We start from the raw sequence: 14,601 nt of genomic DNA, 5'->3' as shown, positions 1-14,601 counted from the left end.
TAAGTAAAGTAAGTAAAGTAAAGTAAATAGTGTATTCTTTTTACTACACCTAATATATCTCATAAAAAATCAATAGAATTATCTCAGGAAATTTTCTTGCATCAATTTACCAAGCAGCAATTGTCCACAAGATGTGAACATGAGCAGATTTGAATCATCTTTGGCTTCGGAAGTCACTCGCAGATCCTGCTGATTTTCCGAACGCCTTGATAACTGATGTTGTTGTTGCAGCTGTTGCTTTTCCGGGATAAGGACATCTTTTGAATGTTTTGATTCCAGATAACTCTCTGGTTTCAGTTCCGAATTCACAGAATCCTTCGATTCCTTCGAATGACTCGAATTTTGACTTCTCACCGTGGAATCAAGCACGATTGTCGCTGTATCTTCCATGATTTTTTACCAAGCAAATCAATCGTGCATCACTGATTTTTATAATAATGTCATGTCCTTCTGAATTATTATTCTTGGTCAGAATAATTTTTATCAGTAATCAATGAGTGATGCTATTCTATTCACAATATTATTTAAAATTCAAAATGAAGGCCCAAACAGTAATGTCTAAATTGCGACAAGAATCGTTTTCTGGTTGATTTGTAAAATTTTTGTATGTTATTTCGAGTCTTTTGTCAATCTATTTTTATATATGAGTTATTTTTATGGAATGCTTATTTAATTCAATTTAATTCATTAAGAATTATTATCATAGGATCTTTCTAATCACAATTTGGTCATATATTTTCTTAAATTTATTCAACTTTATGTATCTTAACATGTATAGCGGTATATTTATTTTACAGATAAAAATAAAGAGAAGAAAGAAAAGAAAGAGAAAAGAGAGAAAATTTAATTATTGTAGATATAGATTATCATTGATAAATTTGTCCTATCTTAAATATTTTTGAAAATTAGTAGTAAAATTAGTAATAAAATATTTTGTATCATTCGGATTGCATTATTATTAATTTGTATATATTGTAAATTGATAATTTTTAGATTAACATTACAACTACATCGAACTCGAAGTAAATTGAACGTTGTAATCGCTGATAAGACTGGCAACGTACTCAGGATCGGAATTATCTGGAAATAAAACAAAAATTCTATAACATTTAATGACACAAACAATAAGATAAATTTACATTTAATGAAACAAACAATAAGATAAATATATAATATCACAAAGAAATGTCATATCGTTTTATGATATACAAAATGTTTGATAATTAACGATAAATTTCTTGCATAGGGATAGAACGGATTAAGCTGAGTCGAAAAGTTCTCTACCATTTTGCAATTTTCGCAATAATTAACAAGATATCAATTACTAAACATCATCAAATATTAGTTTTCAATAATTTTTTTACTCGAGTACTATCAAGTAACAGAAAAACAGCAAGAGACAAAAATTATTTATTTTCTTCTCATAGAGCTGTTGTACCGCTCAGGGACTGCACTGCAAGAGCTGCAAGAGTGTCGCTCCGGGCACCGTTTATAGAATTTATGAGTCAGCCGTTAATCAGTCGTACCGTCAAGATGCTCCGGACGTGGCGGTATCGTTTTGTAGGAGCTCGAGGTCCTCCAATTAATATAGGCCAGCGTTCGTGATGTAAGAAGTTTTATTGTCACTTACGAGTACTCGATGTGTTACAATCTTACGACGTCTCGCAGTAGCACTTGCAGTAACGGAGATTCTCACAGTAGTCGTGTGTCTTCTTGATTTTCGGAACGGCCCCTCGAGATGCTTGAGACTTACGTTTTTATAAATTAGGCCGATATTACGTGATTGCATTTTAAAGTAAAGTATGTCATCGGTTTTGAAATCAAAAAGGTGATTTGATTTGTGATGCTTTAACTGCGGGTCTGCAGAAAATCAACAGACGTAGATTTTGGACTTATTTAAGTCATAACAGCTCACAAAATTTTTTTAGAATTTTTAATCAACTTTTAGTACTGCATTTTCTTTTTTATTGACAACTATTTTTACCAACATAAGAAAATGTGATACTAAAAATTCTGCAAAAATTCTCAGAGCTTTATGAAAAGAAAATAAACAATTTGTTTCACTTGCTGTTTTTCTGTAAGATTGATAGTACTCGAGTAAAAAATTATTGAAAACCAATATTCGGCGATTTTTAGTAATAATCTTGTTAACTATTATAAAAATTGTAAAAGGGTAAAGGATTTTTTACAATTTAATCCACTCTATCCTTATGCAAAAGTTTTATTATTATTTAACAAATATCCTGTACATTATATATATATAAAACATAAGCGAGCTTTACTTAATTTGACCATTTGAAATTTCTTATTTTATCATTTCTAAAAACTTTTGCTGAAGTTTTCTCATAAATTCATTTTTTTTAAATTATTCTAGTGTGTTTTTTTAAAATTATTCTTTTAAAATGTAACAATCTATATACGTACGCATGTGCAATTTATGCATATACGTAATAAAAAACAAATGAAAAGGAAGAAATGCAATAAATAACTAGAATATATTTAATAATTCTTCAAAATATACATAACGAATTTGAATTTTAAATAATGATACGCATAATAATGAGAGTAATCAGTTTTATGTTTTAAATTGTATATGTGAGCATTATCTCTTTCAATTTCAATTTTAATTATCTCAGTTTTAATTATATACAAATTTAATTAATTTATACGGAATAAAGTCTAGGTCAATATGGATCTACAAGCGCAGATGACCGATAAACGGGTCAGTTATGCATTATTAAAGTTATTCATTTAAATTAATTTATTCCGTTTTAATTAATTTATTTTTTGAATGAAAAGATATATGCAATCATCATTGTTGATCAGATTGTCTTGATCTTTAATTTCAAGTAATAAGTTAAATCAAACTATTATATATTACAGTTATCATCATATCTACATCTATAATAAATTAATATTTTTATATATTAAAATAATTTTGTTGTAAATTTTATTTTTTATTTTTATAATATGCGTTTTAATTAAATATATTTTTATAATTATATATTTATAATTTTTATAATATATATTTATTAAAAACGTTATATTTATTCATGATAATTCAACTATCTTAAACAGCTTTCTGTTTGGCGAGATAATAAGTGATATGTGACAGATCATTATTTGAAATTTATAAAATTTATTTGCTCATACATATGCAGAAAGATATCGATTGATATGAAGATTAATTTGCAATCTCACAAAAATTATTATAATCATACAAAAATTGTTGCATTAAATTAGGATTTCTAATTTTGATGATTAGATCCATTTGTGAAATATTATAACTTTCAGATCTTTAAATTCATTTACAAAATCCGATAAATAGAAACTTTAAATTTGAAATTAGAGAAACAGAATGATCCTCAACGTATTTTGTTAATTGAAATCATTAAATTTAGATAGTTAAATTTAGATAAAATATATGAGTATATTATATCCACAGTATACGCACATAAATTTTTCAAAATCCATTTATTGTACAAATAAAGTATATAAAAAATATTTAAAAAATTTTAACTATGAGCTATACACACGTATATTCTAATTACGGGGTTTCAATATACATTTATTTTCATAAACTGAAAACATCAATGGAAAATTAAGAAATTATAATCGCAAATGTTGATTATATCTAAAATATATAGTGATCGTTCTAGCCTTAAGTCTTCCACTTCTGGTACTCGTGAATAAACATACGTAACGGACTGTTCTTAAAGCTGTAAGGCATTTCTCAGAGCGTGCGTGCGTGCGCGCGCGCACGTGTGTGTGTGTGTGTGTGTGTGTGTGTGTGTGTGTGTGTGTTTCGAGGGCTTGACGGAGATCATTATTACATTCACCGGAGCGCTCTGGCCAGCGCTCCGCGGAATCTTTACATTTCGCAATGCTTTTCAGTTCTGTTTTCCGCTTTCTATAAAATCAGAAAGAACGTTTACTTCTTTTTGCAATTCAAACAGAGATTTATACCGATATCTTGCCAAGAGTTCTATTTACTACGCGCAGTATCCCACTTAAAATTATATCTAAATATTTGGAAAATAGAAGATCTCTTGAAAAAAATTATTTTATCAAATGAAAATTGCTTGGTTTCGAAAAGAATCTTGATGAACAGCATATTTTGTTCTAGATAGAATCACGTCTGAGAGTTTTTCCATTTTTTTTAGAATAAAAATATATACATTGTTTTTAATTTATTAGTAAAATTATAAAAATGAGATCATTATAAAGTGAATTTTGCTAAAATATTCTGTGTATATTTGTTTTGATTTAAATATAGAGTGTTTTTGAAATAATGCTTACTAATCAGTGCTATTCCTAATAAAAAGCTGAGAAAAGTCCTCTACCATTTTGCAATTTTCGCAATGGTTAACGAGATATTAATTTCTAAACATTGCCGAATAAATAGATAAAATCGATGTAAAAGACAAATTTAAGATATCTTTCTAATCTTTGTGAAATGTTTTGAAGATTTCTTAAAAGATACCTTAAAGTTGTCTTACACGTCAATTTTAGATATTTTGCTCAATGGATAACTAAAAAAAATATTGCGGATATAGATATATACATATAATCTGGCTTAGTATATTATTATATTATTATAGTATATTATAGTCTAAATTTAAAACATGATATATGATGTACAGTATAAAATAATATCTGGTAAATTATAGGCTTTTCATAATATCACATTTTTACATGCAAAATAATAAAAAAACTTTGCTTTCATGGCTTTAACTTCCTTTTTTTTCATTATAAATAATAAGTTAATATGAATTTGATTTTCTTATTATTATAAATATACCGTTGAATTATTATTTTAACAGCAATTATTAACATATAATTAAAAAATATAAGATTCTAATTAATAAAATAATTTAAACTAAAAAAAATTGATTAATGATTGAATTGTTTCTTTAAATGTATTTATAGGTTTTTTTTACATCAATATATAGTAAAATGTACAGATGTGAATAAATTCTTGCAAAATGTTAAATCAATTGTGTGTCACACATTTAATTTTTTATTGATAAATAAATGTAAAAAAAAAATTTTTTAATATAAAAGAAAATAAAATGCAAACTATAATATAAAGAAACTCACCGATCCCAATTCTCGCTCACATTCATCGTAAATCACAAATTATAATTTATATAATTGTGTAATTATCTTTTACAATTATAAAGATTATAATATAAAAAAAACACATAAATACAGTTGAGCGCACGTGCACAAGAATCTTCGTTATACATTCGTTATACTTTCTCGGTTAAAGGTCCACGATCCATGAGAACGGCCGCGAATTAACATATCAGTACGTTATTAGTGTCGAATTTTTTGACTCACATGATTCACGTATCACACTCATCGAAAATGTGAAATATCTCCTAAATATTCTTACGAGCAATCACTTTTTTTATGATTTTCGCGCGTTTAACAACGATTGCAAGTCGCGAATCCCAGTGTGATCTGACGAGCGTTCGATCAGCAACTGGAGTCATGCGTCGAAAAGTATACAGGTAGATTGCAGGTATGCTGCTCCTATCTGCTCGCCTCTACGTCTTTCCATTTCTTTCTCTTTCTCCCCTCTATTTCTTTGGTTCTCAGCTTCCTTTTCTCGCTCTTACTTGTATGCTTTTTCTACCTTCGCCCCTTCCTTTCCATGCCGCGGTGCGCTGGAATTTGCGAAATTGATCGCGAGAAATCGAACGCATATCTTCGTTAGTAAAAAATGTATTAATATACGTCCGCGCGTTTGCAAGTTATGCGATTGTAACGTATTCGGTTTTAGAACAGAAATTAATGGCATTCTTGCTCAATATTTTTTAAAAGAATTGAAATTGTTCAGCAACCAGTTCTTTTTATTATGCAAAACATTCGGTCACTGCTATTGATAATATAACTGGAATTCTTTTGGTGATATATACAGAAATAAATTAAAGACGCAGAATAAAACTTTAGTTTTATTTTTGGGTCTAACGATTTAAAAAATGGAAAGATTTATATCTTTGTACATTTCTTAAGTTTGAACAAATTTGAAATATAAATTATATTGAAATGTTCGATTTTTTAATTTAAAAATTTATTTTTTTTCATTTTTCTAAATAAACATCTCATTTGCTTTAATAGCTTTTACTTCCTTTTTTCATTATAAATAATGAGCTGATATAAATTTGATTTAATTATTATAAATATATCGTTGAACTTATCTCAACAGCGATTATTAACATATAATTAAAAAATATAAGGTTCTAATTAATAAAATAATTCAAAATAATTTAAGTCAATAACAAAATTATGCACTGAGAGAAAAAAAATGGTTGCAATTAATAATTTAACTATTATATTATATAATTTATAGCTACTTTTTTTGGAATAATTATAAATATTTAGTTATTTTAACCATATAAGTGTAATCAATCGTGCTATAATAGTTGTACAGATTGCTGGAAAATTTTTAGTTATATATTTTATATTTTCAATTTGCTTTTTTCCTGTATGGTTTTATTCCGCGAAGCACCCCATATTTTCAAAGAAGCAATTTATATAATGCACTTGATTCGTTTTTATAAGTCAATATTAATTTCTGAATTATAAAAATTTATAAATGTTTTGATTAAAAGTTATGATCTTTTAAAAAGCTAAAGAAGATCAGAAAGATCAAAAGCATTCACTGAAATCAATTTTTCTCTTTTTTCCATTAATCTTCTTTTATTTATTCTAACAGCATATGCGTAGACTGAAAATGTCAATGCACACGCACGCACGCACGCGCACACACACACACACACACACACACACACACACACACACACACACACACACACACACACACGAGATAACATTTTCATTCTGATCGTATGGCAAATGTAAAATAACGGAGAAACAGTACAAGAGGAGACGTTAAGTATATACTATTAATATAATTAAGAGCGCTAAAAATAAAGAAATGCTGAGAACGAAGGTGATAAAAAAGGAAATAGGAAAGGTTGACTGCACTCATTAACCAAGTATCTAAGTATAGTCTTTCAACCCGGAAACGCATATTAAAGCGCAATTACTCCTGTCTTATATGTACTTTATATGTGCGTTGTAATTTACTAGATATAGCGAGATTAGTTAAAATCTTTTTTTCCATCAAATTTAAGTTAATGCAAAAAAGCAACCCGATATCTTTCATGTATAAATATAAAAATGATAAATCATATGATTGAAAATAAAGTATGCGCTTTAAAATGCGATAGAAATCAAAACATTAATAAAACATAATGCGAAGCAAAAACATCTCGCATAATAATAATTTCTATTTTGAATAAATGTGAATAATTTCTGAAGCTCATTTCATGTAGTTTAATTTTTATCTCGGTTCAACTAATTTTTCATCTTTTTCTAAATATTAGGAAAAAAAATGAAGCGCAAGTTGAATCGAGATAAAGTTAAATCTATTTGGTAGAAATGGACATGAGTACATCAAATATTGCTAATATTATTTAATCAAATATAATTATTTGATTCATTATATTTAATTTCTAATCTTTCACATCTTTTTCTTCAGTTTTCTATGACTCTAACTTCTAATTTTTCCATTATTAAATTCTCTTTTCGCTATGTATTTCTTAGAAGACAGGTATTAAGAATTAAATATTTTAGCTTACAAAATAAAAAAAAACATTTCAATACATATCTTAAATGTAACTCTTAATTATATAATCTCTAATATAATTCATCATAAAGATCAAAATTAAAAAAGAAATCGAAAAGGAATTTGAAGACAAATGTTGTGGGAGAATCTGTTCTTTTTGCATATTGATTATACGAGAAATAAGCATTCGTTTCCTTTCTTTTTAGTTTTTTCTAATATCTAATAGCTAATTAGTTTTTTTTATGCGCTTTAAGCACATGGCAAAGTCTTTTGCCTTCTAGAGCATATCTTTTCGCCTCGAGGCATTTGGTGGTCATACTTTCGTGTATTGCTACGAAATGTTTCTGCACGCAACGACAACAGAACTAAAAGTAAATGAATGCCGCGCATTTCAAAAACACAGCGTTTAAAACTTTCTTAAAAATCTCCTGTTTTCATAATAAATCACGAAAGTTTTTTGATAAAAGTAATTTTAATGTTCTTGAAGAAATTAGGCAATAGGCGGATATTATTTTCACTATAATACAGTAATTTCTTACAACATAAAACTTTCTTCCTAATTATTTCCGTCTACTAACCACTACTTCCTAGTCGGAATAAATATGGCAATATGCAATATGGTAATTGCAATAAATATTTTCAAATCTTTTAGTAAAATATATAACATAACTGCTGGAAAGCTAAATGCCAGAGTACCAGATAAGACAAGTGTGCAAGTAATCCACAATGCAAGACGAATACAAGTAAAGCTGCACAACGCCACGTAGTTGGATGCGGTTCGGCACACTGAAAAGTTAATCGTGCGCGCCTCTTTACGGTATTCTCCTTTACTGGTATACGTCGTTGAAATGTCTGCTCCTGTCTACGTGCAGCACGCATTGCACATCATGCCCGACCATTACCTTTATACAAGTATGTACTACATACAGCAAAAGCTTGCCGTATACAGTGCCGTATAAAACCGTTAACGTAAGATTTACGATAACGTGCGTGGAATCTCTCACTTTTCACTATTCTTCTTGCAAAAAAAGACAAAAAAAAAGAAAAAGAAGAGAAAAATGAATTTTGATATTATAAGTATTGTATATCAATCTCAAAATCAAGAATTTAAAAAAAGGATTTAATATATTTTTAATTTAATTAAAAAAATTTTGTTCTTTTTTAAATAGTTATACATAAACATCTCTCAAAATATAAATTGCATTTTATTAATTAGTGTCTCCATTTTTATTTTTTCTTAATTAGTGTCTAATAAATCTATTTTCTAAAGAAAAAGAATCCGTCTCAAAAATTACAAACAGAATTTTTTCGTATATTGCATGAATTCTATTTCAATTGTGTTATTTGAATCTCCATAGTTGCAGAAAATTAAAACACTCTGAAAAAAAATCTTAAGAAATTATATTATATTAGAGTAAAAAGAATGTTTTAATTTCCCATATTCAGATTAACAAGTAATTGTCTAAATGTTAAATTGAAAATTATGAATTATTTTATAAAATATATTGACGAACAGATTTTCTCTTCGCGCTGTATTTGCTGCTACGTAATTATTCTTCTTACAACAGTATAGAAATACACTTATGTAAGTGTCAAATGGAACTCAAATTATATGAGCTCAGAATTTCAATGATGGCATTTGCGCTACTTTTAATGAAATCGCTATCCGTGTCGATGCCTTCTGATTTTCTAATTACAGTTTATCGATGTAACGATAATTTGCGTAATCACCGATGCTATTACTTTACTGTATATTTTTATATTATAAAAATGGACGTAATATCACAACCTTTGCTTTCACATCTGTTTTTTCGTTGAAGCTAATCGTTAACAATTGCTTTCTCTGAAAAAGTTTCGCATCAGCAAGAATAGCAAACAGAAACGTCTTAAAATCGTATGCATTACATATATATAAATAATTGACAACGATTTTACATGATTAAAGTAGACCGAGGCGAATTGGATTATAGTTCGAATCGAAACAATATAAATTTTGAGATAGTCGATATTTATTATTAATTTTATTACTCTTTTGTTTAAAAAACAGCTTGTTTAAAACAAAAAAATTATAAAATTAATGACAAATATCGATTACTGTCTCAAAATTAACATTGATCCAATTCGTTTTATAATCCAATAAGCCTCCATTTAGCCTATATTTATTTTATTCTAAATAAAGTTTTAAAAAATTGTGTTTCTACTTTATATAATTTTGATGTACATATTTTAAACAGATTTATATATTTTGACTATTCAAGATATAGTAATTTTTGAAATGAATTAAATAAGAAGCAAACGATATAGTGACGTTAAAAATACATTTTATCTGTAATATTATAAAATGAGATTTAGGTAAAAAAAGAATTTAATATTTTTCCAAAAAATAAAAAATAAAAACTGTATATAGTTTTAGAAAAAAATTAAAAATGTCAATCTTTTCTCAAAAGTTAAAATATTTTTTTTCATTTAATTTAGTTAATGTCCCACTAAATACAACACAACATATTAAAAAAAATATATGATATTCAAACATGTTCAAAGTACAAAGATTTGCAGCAATGAATATTTTTATACAGAAGATATAACGAAATTGAAAATATTTTTTTAACTCAGATATAAAATTAGAAATATATATAAATATATTTTAATTATTTTAAACACTTAAAATATCGCCTTCATTTAATTCATTTTTTCATAATCAAAGTAATTAAGCCTTTTAATTTATTGTCTTTTCTTAATTTTTTCTTAACAAAATACTATATTCTACAAAAAACATTTGATTTTAATTAAAATATTAAATAAAATATAAAATATTAAAATATAAAAACGCTAGAAACAAAAATAATCAAAATAATTCAAATCTAAATACTATTCATAAAAGACAAAATTGACTTTCTATTGGCTCTGTTCAATCTTCTCGCTGGCATTCGATATGTGTTAAAATAAGCGTATAAACTCGATAAAACGGTACGCCACTGAGATGAATTCTCGGTACGCGCTTCTAGAGGTTTCTCCGCCGCCTTTCTAAAACGGCATCCATCGGAGAAACGCGAAAGAAAAGAAGCCGAGCCCTGGAATTGCCGTTGCCGCTGTCTGGGTCTCTCTCTCCACAAATTGTCTTCGGAACGATCCATTTGTCCGAGAAGGCTCTTCTAGACGCATACGTAAAATTGCAATCGCAATCAATGTAGCGAAAGTTCCGCGCCGCCATCGTCACTTCTTTTAGGACTAATCGCACGAATAGCGTATTAACATAGTTTAGAAAATAATTTCTTTTTTAATTAAAAAAAGAGTAATAATTCTTTAGTCAAATTTAAAATTTTCAAAATTAAAGCGTAAATATTGCAACTTTTATAAAATCAAATCTGTATTGAGCATTATATAAAAACTGCAAGAAATAATTATTCTTTTCTTCAAATACTTTTTTACTGTAAACAATCAATTATTTTTTTTTAACATTTTTAAACATTCGATAACTTTTTTATCGTATATGATTTATGCACCATTTTATGCGCAAAAAGTATTCACGCAGATAATTTGAAACATTGATAATTGAATTATAAATTTATTATCTAATATTAAATTACAAAAGAGAATAATCTGATCAAAATAAATAAAAAATTTAAAAATTAAAAAGTTACAATAATATTTAAGAATTACTTAATCGTGAATAAAAATTGGGGGTGAACAAAATTAGGATCAAAATCATTTGGATCAAATTATCTGTCTGTCGGATTACCATGACTCATTTCAATATTGATACGTAAATTATGCTTGCTTTTACTATCAATTCAACAAGAGTCATTTTCACGGTAGTCATATATTACAGAAAGTAACAGTGAATATGCTTAAGATTTAATCAGCTTCTTTCTCAAACAATAATCCCCTACGTTAGTATAATCGCGTACGTAATTACATGGGAATTAGGAAAGAGAGAGATTACTATATTGATCAAAAGAATTTTTCTCACAGTTGTCAAAACAGATTACTAGCAATTGTCAATTATTATATATAGACCAATAATAACTCCTAGTAAGAAATTTTATTCTCACCCTTGAACGATTTATCTTAATTAGATAGAAACGCGGTTATAACGCAATGATTCGATGCAAAAATTCGATGAACGCCGCTTAGATAATTTTTATTCCAGTGTATTTAATAATAAGGGACACTCTGTATAGTCTTATAGAAAGTACGACAAATACTATAAAATCAATTTCTCATGCGCACCTTGCCTACTTGCACATTTTACATAGTACAATATGCGCATATGGTACATGCCACGGGAGAAAGTTTTCGACATTCAACTTACACTGATCGACAATTCAATTTTGTCACGACGAGCTGCGGTCGTATATTACAAAGTCATCCAGTACATATTCTAGAAGCCCACTTGCTCTACACGTAAGATCGTTCTATCTGCGTGATCACCATCCTTTCTAAAATAGGCTCCGCTTTTTCCAATTTTCCAAATGCAAAATTATTCATAGCCACTTGTAAAATTATCAGCTAATCTTTAAATAAATGAAAGCTAATCTATGTATGTTACTTTTCTTCTATGATTTTTAGTTCTTTCTCTGCTATTTTATATGTCTATATCTAATTTAATACACTTTCAGTATAATTATTAATATTATTAATATTATTAATAATATTTATTATATAACTATTTATTATTCCGTTATATATTTGTATTTTTTTAAAACGTTTAAATTATTTTTCTTTACTTTTCTGTACTTTTTAAATAAATACATTCACATACATTTAAGGTATATAAGATATAAAGTAGACACAAGACATCAGTTTTCTCCGCCTCCGGGATAATAAGTGCAAAAAATTGTAATAGTGCCTACCAGAAACAAATGTTGCCGCATATAATTTTCTTGATAATATGCGAAAGCCAGTATAATTTTGTCCATCCTTCAGTTTCTTATTTCTTTTTTGCAAATTGATTTCATGGTTTACAGTAAAAAAAATCTAAAAAAAAATTCAAACAAAGAAAGATCTAAAAAAGCAATAGAAGATATAGCAATAATCATTAGATATAGCAAAAGGATTGTTTGCAACCATTCCTAAAGAATGAAATAATCTGATCTTTTTCTCTGTACAGCCATTTGAGAAAACCGCGATTTTTATCTATGCTAACGGATCAGTAAGTTTTAACAATAATATCAAATATGGATTATAAAAGATAAAAAAACGAATACTTTTTTCTCTAACGAATTTGTCTGTGTAATTGAATCATAAATTAAAAAACGTGAATTTTCTTTACGTAATAATTCGCTAAATTACCTGAAGCGTTTAAAAATGCATCATTAAGCGGACCCCTAGAAGAAGTATTAGCGATTAAAGCCGGTACCGGTAGAAATAATGCGCTTGCAACGCAATATACCATGAATAATACTTTTTTTTGTAGAACAACGGTCGATACACATCGAATAATCAGTGGAAACGTTACGGTCACTTCACCTCTAATAAATAATTCATTTATAAATTATTGATCCAGGAAGAAACTCTTGGTTCGCAGAAATAGATCTAACGCCGGAAGAAAATAATGGACGTTGCTTCATACTCTCTTCCTACTTCCTTTAGTAAATCATCAATCAAAACGCTATTAATATCGATTTTTATTTGTTAAAAAATATTTTTTACTAATTTTATTTTCTAAATTTTTATTAATCGTTGAATCATTCATACGGCGTGACATAATTTTTCTTTATATTATTAATAAAAAAAATAACACAAATATAAATTAAATTCTTAAGACAGAATCAGATTACGATTATTGAAGATTGAGATTGAAGATTGAAGATTAAATTTGATCAATGAAGAGAAACAAATTTTAACTCCTTTTGCTTTGATTGATTACAAATTTCAATCTTTCATCCTTCAATTTCAATCTTCAATGCATAGTCTGATTCCGACCTAAGAATTTAATTTATATTTGTGTTATTTTTTTTTATTATATAAAAGAAAATTATGTCATGCTACGAGTGAGTCAACGATTAATGAAAAGTTTAGAAAATAAAATTAGTAAAAAATATTAATAATACAGTAGTCTGCAATTGGCCTTATATAGCATAAATTGTTATAATCAGAGAAATTGCTGAAAACGAAAAAATATAAGAGAAAAAAATGTGTCAAGTACATACATTTCTCTTCTCAAGATTGCTTTCTGCCTATATTTTTTTGCCTAACCATATTTAATAAAAATAATGAAAGAAAAAATGAAAAATAAATCAAATCAATGAACGAAATCAAGTAAATTAAATCTTTGTATTTCAGATAGACTCGATAAAGATGGCTCTTTTGCCTACAAATCGATTGCTTACATTGGCTACTATAGTATCATATATGCCTACATCACTTTTGCCGACGATTCGTTTGCGCATAAAAATTATTGCCTGTAACTCGATTGTCTACATGCACTTTTGCGCACAAATAAAAATTTTTAGAAACGGAACTATATTTGCATTTGCACACTTACATGCATTATTGCCTACATGTATTATTGTCTACAAGTATTATTGCTTGTAACTCGATTGTCTATGATACTATAGGCAATCGATTTGTAAGCAAAGGAGATCCCTTCGATGTAGTATTTTGCGGCAGCCTTTCACATAAACACTTTCTTCCTTTTCTATTGTATACATCAACGTGCATGCATGCTTGAAAAAAAGCGAAAAGTATTCAATAACCAGAAACAATTAAAATATAAACATATACATATTTTAAAATATAAAAGTGTATATTTTTTTAAAATATACATTATTATGTCCAATTTCATCATTTTCGAATAACTTTATCCAGGAGATATCTTCATTGTACTCTGGGAGATATCTTTTGAATGATGTTATCTAAAGGTGAAGAAATTGGGCATTAGAGAAATAGAGAGAGATAGATAGATACAGAGAGAGAGAGAGAGAGAGAGAGAGAGAGAAGAGAGAGAGAGAGAGAGAGAG

At 27.6% G+C, this 14,601-nt stretch overlaps 1 protein-coding gene across 1 annotated transcript in view; it reads right to left on the bottom strand.

Moving 5' to 3' along the window:
- Positions 1-14,601, bottom strand: part of LOC105619374 — a 21,312-nt gene that overhangs the window by 2,684 nt on the left and 4,027 nt on the right. The gene's annotated exons all lie outside the window — the stretch shown is intronic.

The sequence above is a fragment of the Atta cephalotes genome (genome assembly GCF_000143395.1).
Source record: "Atta cephalotes unplaced genomic scaffold scaffold00021, whole genome shotgun sequence".
NCBI lineage: Eukaryota > Metazoa > Arthropoda > Insecta > Hymenoptera > Formicidae > Atta > Atta cephalotes.
The sequence above is the reverse complement of the archived record's forward strand: the minus strand, read 5'-3'. Positions and strand labels throughout refer to the sequence as shown.